The following is a 6,981-nucleotide window of genomic DNA, read 5'->3' as shown; positions in this document are numbered from 1 at the left end:
AGTGTGAAGTAACCCTCAGTGACATTCAAGGAAATGTAAGTCAATAGGCATATTTTTTATGATCCTGATTTATGACCCGTCTTGATTTAGTGTTCTTCTTTCTTTGGGTCAATTACCTAAACCAACTCAACTACCTCATACCTCAATGCATTGACTCGATACTGGTACTGTCACGTTCTGACCTTTATTTCCTTTGTTTTGTCATTATTTAGTATGGTCAGGGCGTGAGTTGGGTGGGCAGTCTATGTTTGTTTTTCTATGATTTGGGTATTTCTATGTTTCGGCCTAGTATGGTTCTCAATCAGAGGCAGGTGTCATTAGTTGTCTCTGATTGAGAATCATACTTAGGTAGCCTGGGTTTCACTGTGTGTTTGTGGGTGATTGTTCCTGTCTCTGTCTCTGCACCAGATAGGACTGTTTAGGTTTTTCATGTTTATCGTTTTGTAGTGTTCATGTGTACATTTTACATATTAAAAGAACCATGGACACTTACCACGCCGCATATTGGTCCTCTGATCCTTTTCGCCTCTCCTCTTCGGAAGAAGAACCCTTAACCCTGGCATTGCAAGTGTCTTGCTCTAGTAAAATCAAATGAATAAAAATCCTTCTCTGTTCCTATTCAGATCTCTAGCAGTTCAGGTGATTTACTACAGTTAGCCTTCAGTACTCAGATCCTGACCAACCATAAACATCAGCTGTCAGCTGACAACATCACCACAGCAGCTCAGATCGCTAACACACTGCTTAAGTCTGCAAATATCACAGAGGTATAAGATGTTTTGAAATCAAGTCATGAACTATGCCATGTTCTGGAGAGAAACGTGAGGTTGTTACTGCAGTGATTTGAACACTTGAGGTTCATCCCCTGGTTTTGATCATGTTGCAGGACATCGCATTGGCAGCTATAACTACCATCAGTCAGCTGCTGAATGCCAGTGAGGAGAGTACACAGGAGAGAGACGCTGTCCAGAGGTATTTGTGTTTCTGCATACGTTTGATTTTATGTGTGTGCCTCTGCGTGTGTGCATGTAAACAAATGTTTTTATGTTTCTCTCCCAGCCTCACAGAGACCCTGGAGAAGTTTTAAAGTAAAAAATATAGATAGAGTATATCATGAAAGATCAATTTTTCTCCATAGTTTCTTACTTATGCTACCCACCAGGTTTGATTAAAACCACGTTCTTCAAATAACAGGCATTCTGTATTGTCTGTCATAGAGTCCCACTCTCTAACTCATTCATTTGACCTCTCAGTTGCTGGCTTGCTGCCCTCGATCCAAAGGGGAACTTTGATTTCAAGCTGCCAATGTTTTGGGGGTTCCTGATACCTGTGGCCTCTGGGGGACATGCTGGACATCCTGGGGGACATGCTGGACATGTTGGACATCCTGGGGGACATGCTGGACATGTTGGACATGCTGGGGGACATGCTGGGGGACATTCTGGACATGCTGGACATGCTGGGGGACATGCTGGGGGACATGCTGGGGGACATGCTGGGGGACATGCTGGACATGCTCGGGGACATGCTGGACATGCTGTGGGATATGCTGGACATGCTGGACATGCTGGGGGACATGCTGGGGGACATGCTGGACATGCTGGGGGACATACTGGACATGCTGGACATGCTGGGGGACATGCTGGACATGCTGGTGGACATGCTGGACATGCTGGGGGACATGCTGGACATGCTGGACATGCTGGGGGACATGGGGGACATGCTGGGGGACATGCTGGACATGTTGGGGGAACGGTGTGATGGTGTTTGGGTACTTTGCTGGTGACACTGTCTGTGATTTACTTATAATTCAACGGACACTGATAAGAGAATTATGTAAAATACCATAAAGACATATTGTTTTACCCTAATTCTGACTAGGACTACACATTTATTGATTATGATTTCATACATTCTAATCAATTCCATACATTTATATGTTTCAGGGTGGAATATTCTAATCATTCAATTAACAGACAATTCTCACCTATCAGACACTTATCCATCATGGCTACCACAGCATTCTGCAGCGATACGCCATCCCATCTGATTTCCGCTTGGTGGGATTATCATTTGTTTTTCAACAGAACAATGACACAACACACCTCCAGCCTTTGTAAGGGCTATTTGACTAAGGAGAGTGATGGAGTGCTGCATTAGATGATCTGGCCTCCCGACCTCAACCCGATTGAGATGGTTTGGGATGAGTTGGACCGCAGAGTGAAGGAAAGGCAACCGACAAGTGCTCAGCATATGTGGGATGTCGTGTCTGGACTATTATTTATATCAAATCAGTTCTCTAGGTTTAATTAACTAGGGCAAGGTGACTTGAAACATGACCGAATATAAACTGTGTAGCTACTCCCTCCGCAAGGCAATCAAACAAGCTAAGTGTCAGTATAGAGACAAAGTAGAGTCGCAATTCAATGACTCAGACACAAGAGGTATGTTGCAGGGTCGTCAGTCAATCACGGATTACAAAAAGAAAACCAGCCCCATCGCGGACCAGGATGGCTTGCTCCCAGACAGACTAAACAACTTCTTTGCTCGCTTTGAGGACAATACAGTGCCACTGACACGGCCTGCTACCAAAACCGGCGGACTCTCCTTCACTGTTGCCAATGTGAGTAAAACATTTAAACATGTTAACCCTCGCAAGGCTGCAGGCCCAGACGGCATCCCCAGCCGAGTCCTCAGAGCATGCGCAGACCAGCTGGCTGGTGTGTTTACGGACATATTCAATCAATCCTTATCCAATCAAATCAAATTTATTTGTCACATACACATGGTTAGCAGATGTTAATGCGAGTGTAGCGAAATGCTTGTGCTTCTAGTTCCGACAATGCAGTAATAACGAACAAGTAATCTAACTAACAATTCCCCCCAAAAAACTGCTGTCTTATACAGAGTGTAAGGGGATATAGAATATGTACATAAGGATATATGAATGAGTGATGGTACAGAGCAGCATAGGCAAGATACAGTAGATGATATCGAGTACAGTATATACATATGAGATGAGTGTGTAAACCAAGTGGCATAGTTAAAGTGGCTAGTGATACATGTATTACATAAGGATGCAGTCGATGATATAGAGTACAGTATCTACGTATGCATATGAGATGAATAATGTAGGGTAAGTAACATTATATAAGGTAGCATTGTTTAAAGTGGCTAGTGATATATTTACATCATTTCCCATCAATTCCCATGATTAAAGTGGCTGGAGTAGAGTCAGTGTCATTGACAGTATGTTGGCAGTAGCCACTCAATGTTAGTGGTGGCTGTTTAACAGTCTGATGGCCTTGAGATAGAAGCTGTTTTTCAGTCTCTCGGTCCCAGCTTTGATGCACCTGTACTGACCTCGCCTTCTGGATGACAGCGGGGTGAACAGGCAGTGGCTCGGGTGGTTGATGCGCCAGTACAGAGACAAAGTAGAATCTCAATTCAATCTGCTGCTGTCCGCACATGCTTCAAGAGGGCCACCATTGTTCCTGTTCTCAAGAAAGCTAAGGTAACTGAGCTAAACGACTACCGCCCCGTAGCACTCACTTCCGTCATCATGAAGTGCTTTAAGAGACTATTCAAGGACCATATCAACTCCACCCTACCTGACACCATAGACCCACTCCAATTTGCTTACCGCTCCAATAGGTTCACAGACAACGCAAGCGCAACCACACTGCACACTGCCCTAACCCATTTGGACAAGAGGAATACCTATGTGAGAATGCTGTTCATCGACGATAGCTCTGCATTTAACACCATAGTACCCTCCAAACTCGTCATCAAGCTAGAAACCCTGTATCACCGCCTGGTACGGCAACTGCTCCGCCCACAACCGTAAGGCTCTCCAGAGGGTAGTGAGGTCTGCACAATGCATCACCGGGGGCAAACTACCTGCCCTCCAGGACACCTACACCACCCAATGTCACAGGAAGGCCATAAAGATCATCAAGGACAACAACCACCCGAGCCACTGCCTGTTCACCCCGTTATCATCCAGAAGGCAAGGTCGGTACAGGTGCATCAAAGCAGAGAATGAGAGACTGAAAAACAGCCTCTATCACAATGCCATCAGACTGTTTAACAGCCACCACCAACATTGAGTGGCTGCTGCCATCATACTGCCTCAACTCCAGCCACTTTAATAATGGAAAAATTTATGTATAGCCACTTTAAACAATGCCACTTAATATAATGTTTACATACACTACATTACTCATCTCATATGTATATACTGTACTCTATACCATCTACTGCATCTTGCCTGTGCCGTTCTGTACCACACTCATTCATATGTATTTTTATGTACAGTGCCTTGCGAAAGTATTCGGCCCCCTTGAACTTTGCGACCTTTTGCCACATTTCAGGCTTCAAACATAAAGATATAAAACTGTATTTTTTTGTGAAGAATCAACAAGTGGGACACAATCATGAAGTGGAACGACATTTATTGGATATTTCAAACTTTTTTAACAAATCAAAAACTGAAATTGGGCGTGCAAAATTATTCAGCCCCTTTACTTTCAGTGCAGCAAACTCTCTCCAGAAGTTCAGTGAGGATCTCTGAATGATCCAATGTTGACCTAAATGACTAATTATGATAAATACAATCCACCTGTGTGTAATCAAGTCTCCGTATAAATGCACCTGCACTGTGATAGTCTCAGAGGTCCGTTAAAAGCGCAGAGAGCATCATGAAGAACAAGGAACTCACCAGGCAGGTCCGAGATACTGTTGTGAAGAAGTTTAAAGCCGGATTTGGATACAAAAAGATTTCCCAAGCTTTAAACATCCCAAGGAGCACTGTGCAAGCGATAATATTGAAATGGAAGGAGTATCAGACCACTGCAAATCTACCAAGACCTGGCCGTCCCTCTAAACTTTCAGCTCATACAAGGAGAAGACTGATCAGAGATGCAGCCAAGAGGCCCATGATCACTCTGGATGAACTGCAGAGATCTACAGCTGAGGTGGGAGACTCTGTCCATAGGACAACAATCAGTCGTACATTGCACAAATCTGGCCTTTATGGAAGAGTGGCAAGAAGAAAGCCATTTCTTAAAGATATCCATAAAAAGTGTCATTTAAAGTTTGCCACAAGCCACCTGGGAGACACACCAAACATGTGGAAGAAGGTGCTCTGGTCAGATGAAACCAAAATTGAACTTTTTGGCAACAATGCAAAACGTTATGTTTGGCGTAAAAGCAACACAGCTCATCACCCTGAACACACCATCCCCACTGTCAAACATGGTGGTGGCAGCATCATGGTTTGGGCCTGCTTTTCTTCAGCAGGGACAGGGAAGATGGTTAAAATTGATGGGAAGATGGATGGAGCCAAATACATTCTGGAAGAAAACCTGATGGAGTCTGCAAAAGACCTGAGAGTGGGACGGAGATTTGTCTTCCAACAAGACAATGATCCAAAACATAAAGCAAAATCTACAATGGAATGGTTCAAAAATAAACATATCCAGGTGTTAGAATGGCCAAGTCAAAGTCCAGACCTGAATCCAATCGAGAATCTGTGGAAAGAACTGAAAACTGCTGTTCACAAATGCTCTCCATCCAACCTCACTGAGCTCGAGCTGTTTTGCAAGGAGGAATGGGAAAAAATTTCAGTCTCTCGATGTGCAAAACATATAGAGACATACCCCAAGCGACTTACAGCTGTAATCGCAGCAAAAGGTGGCACTACAAAGTATTAACTTAAGGGGGCTGAATAATTTTGCACGCCCAATTTTTCAGTTTTTGATTTGTTAAAAAAGTTTGAAATATCCAATAAATGTCGTTCCACTTCATGATTGTGTCCCACTTGTTGTTGATTCTTCACAAAAAAATACAGTTTTATATCTTTATGTTTGAAGCCTGAAATGTGGCAAAAGGTCGCAAAGTTCAAGGGGGCCGAAAACTTTCGCAAGGCACTGTACATATTCTTCATCCCTTTACACTTGTGTGTATAAGGTAGTTGCTGTGAAATTGTTAGGTTAGATTACTCATTGGTTATTACTGCATTGTCGGAACTAGAAGCACAAGAATTTCGCTACACTCGCATTGACATCTGCTAACCATGTGTATGTGACAAATAAAATTTGATTTGATTTATTACGGGATTAAACTAATCATGTAAACAGGAATTAACTAGGAAGTCTGGGCACCATGGAAAATGTTGAGATTTACAGTCATAACTTTCTGAATATGACTCTTCAGATATTATAATATCTAATTAATTCCAGTCTATCAATTAGTTATTATTTTCTCCTCAGTTCTCATTACTGGGGCGGCAGGGTAGCCTAGTGGTTAGAGCGTTGGACTAGTAACCGAAAAGTTGCAAGTTCGAATCCCTGAGCTGACAAGGTACAGATCTGTTGTTCTGCCCCAGAACAGGCAGTTAACCCACTGTTCCTAGCCAGTCATTGAAAATAAGAATTTGTTCTTAACTGACTTGCCTAGTAAAATAAAGGTAAAACATTTTTAAAAACTGAACGTCGCAAACCCTTGGATATCTGCACAAACTCTAGCCTAAATCATGAATCAGCGACATACAAATTGGCTTAATTATTTATTCACTAACTAAATAATCACACAGAATTACATAACAAACAAACAGTAGATACTTGGGTTACCACATTATACAAAGAACATGTCCCTAGTGGACAAAGCCGAAGAAAAGGGGTGTGGACTGAGAAAGAGCGGGAAAGACTAAATGGATTCACTACACTCAGATAATAATTATATTAATTGAAATGCTAATCCTTTGCACATGAATGGCCGCTCATTCCAGAATAATTGCAATGTATATATTAATGCCCGTATGTCATTGTTGTCTTCTCTGTTGGAATCGCTTGTCCGTCTGCTGGTGAGTCAGTTCATCAGAGAGTCTCTGGTTAACTTCCCCAGAAGTCACAATGTCCTTTGTGGTTGTAGCTTTCTCCATGGCTCTGGATAGTGTCTATTGTAATGGATGCGTCAGGC

At 42.8% G+C, this 6,981-nt stretch overlaps 1 long non-coding RNA gene across 1 annotated transcript; it reads left to right on the top strand.

The window, feature by feature from the left end:
* Positions 1-575: 575 nt before the first annotated feature.
* On the top strand, positions 576-1,432 carry LOC116374085 (uncharacterized). The gene is made up of 3 exons (XR_004209900.1): positions 576-767; positions 887-972; positions 1,254-1,432. It is a non-coding gene; the product is annotated as an uncharacterized LOC116374085 (long non-coding RNA).
* The last annotated feature ends 5,549 nt before the right edge of the window (positions 1,433-6,981 follow it).

Source organism: Oncorhynchus kisutch, linkage group LG5, assembly GCF_002021735.2.
Source record: "Oncorhynchus kisutch isolate 150728-3 linkage group LG5, Okis_V2, whole genome shotgun sequence".
Taxonomy (NCBI): Eukaryota; Metazoa; Chordata; class Actinopteri; order Salmoniformes; family Salmonidae; genus Oncorhynchus; species Oncorhynchus kisutch.
The sequence above is the reverse complement of the archived record's forward strand: the minus strand, read 5'-3'. Positions and strand labels throughout refer to the sequence as shown.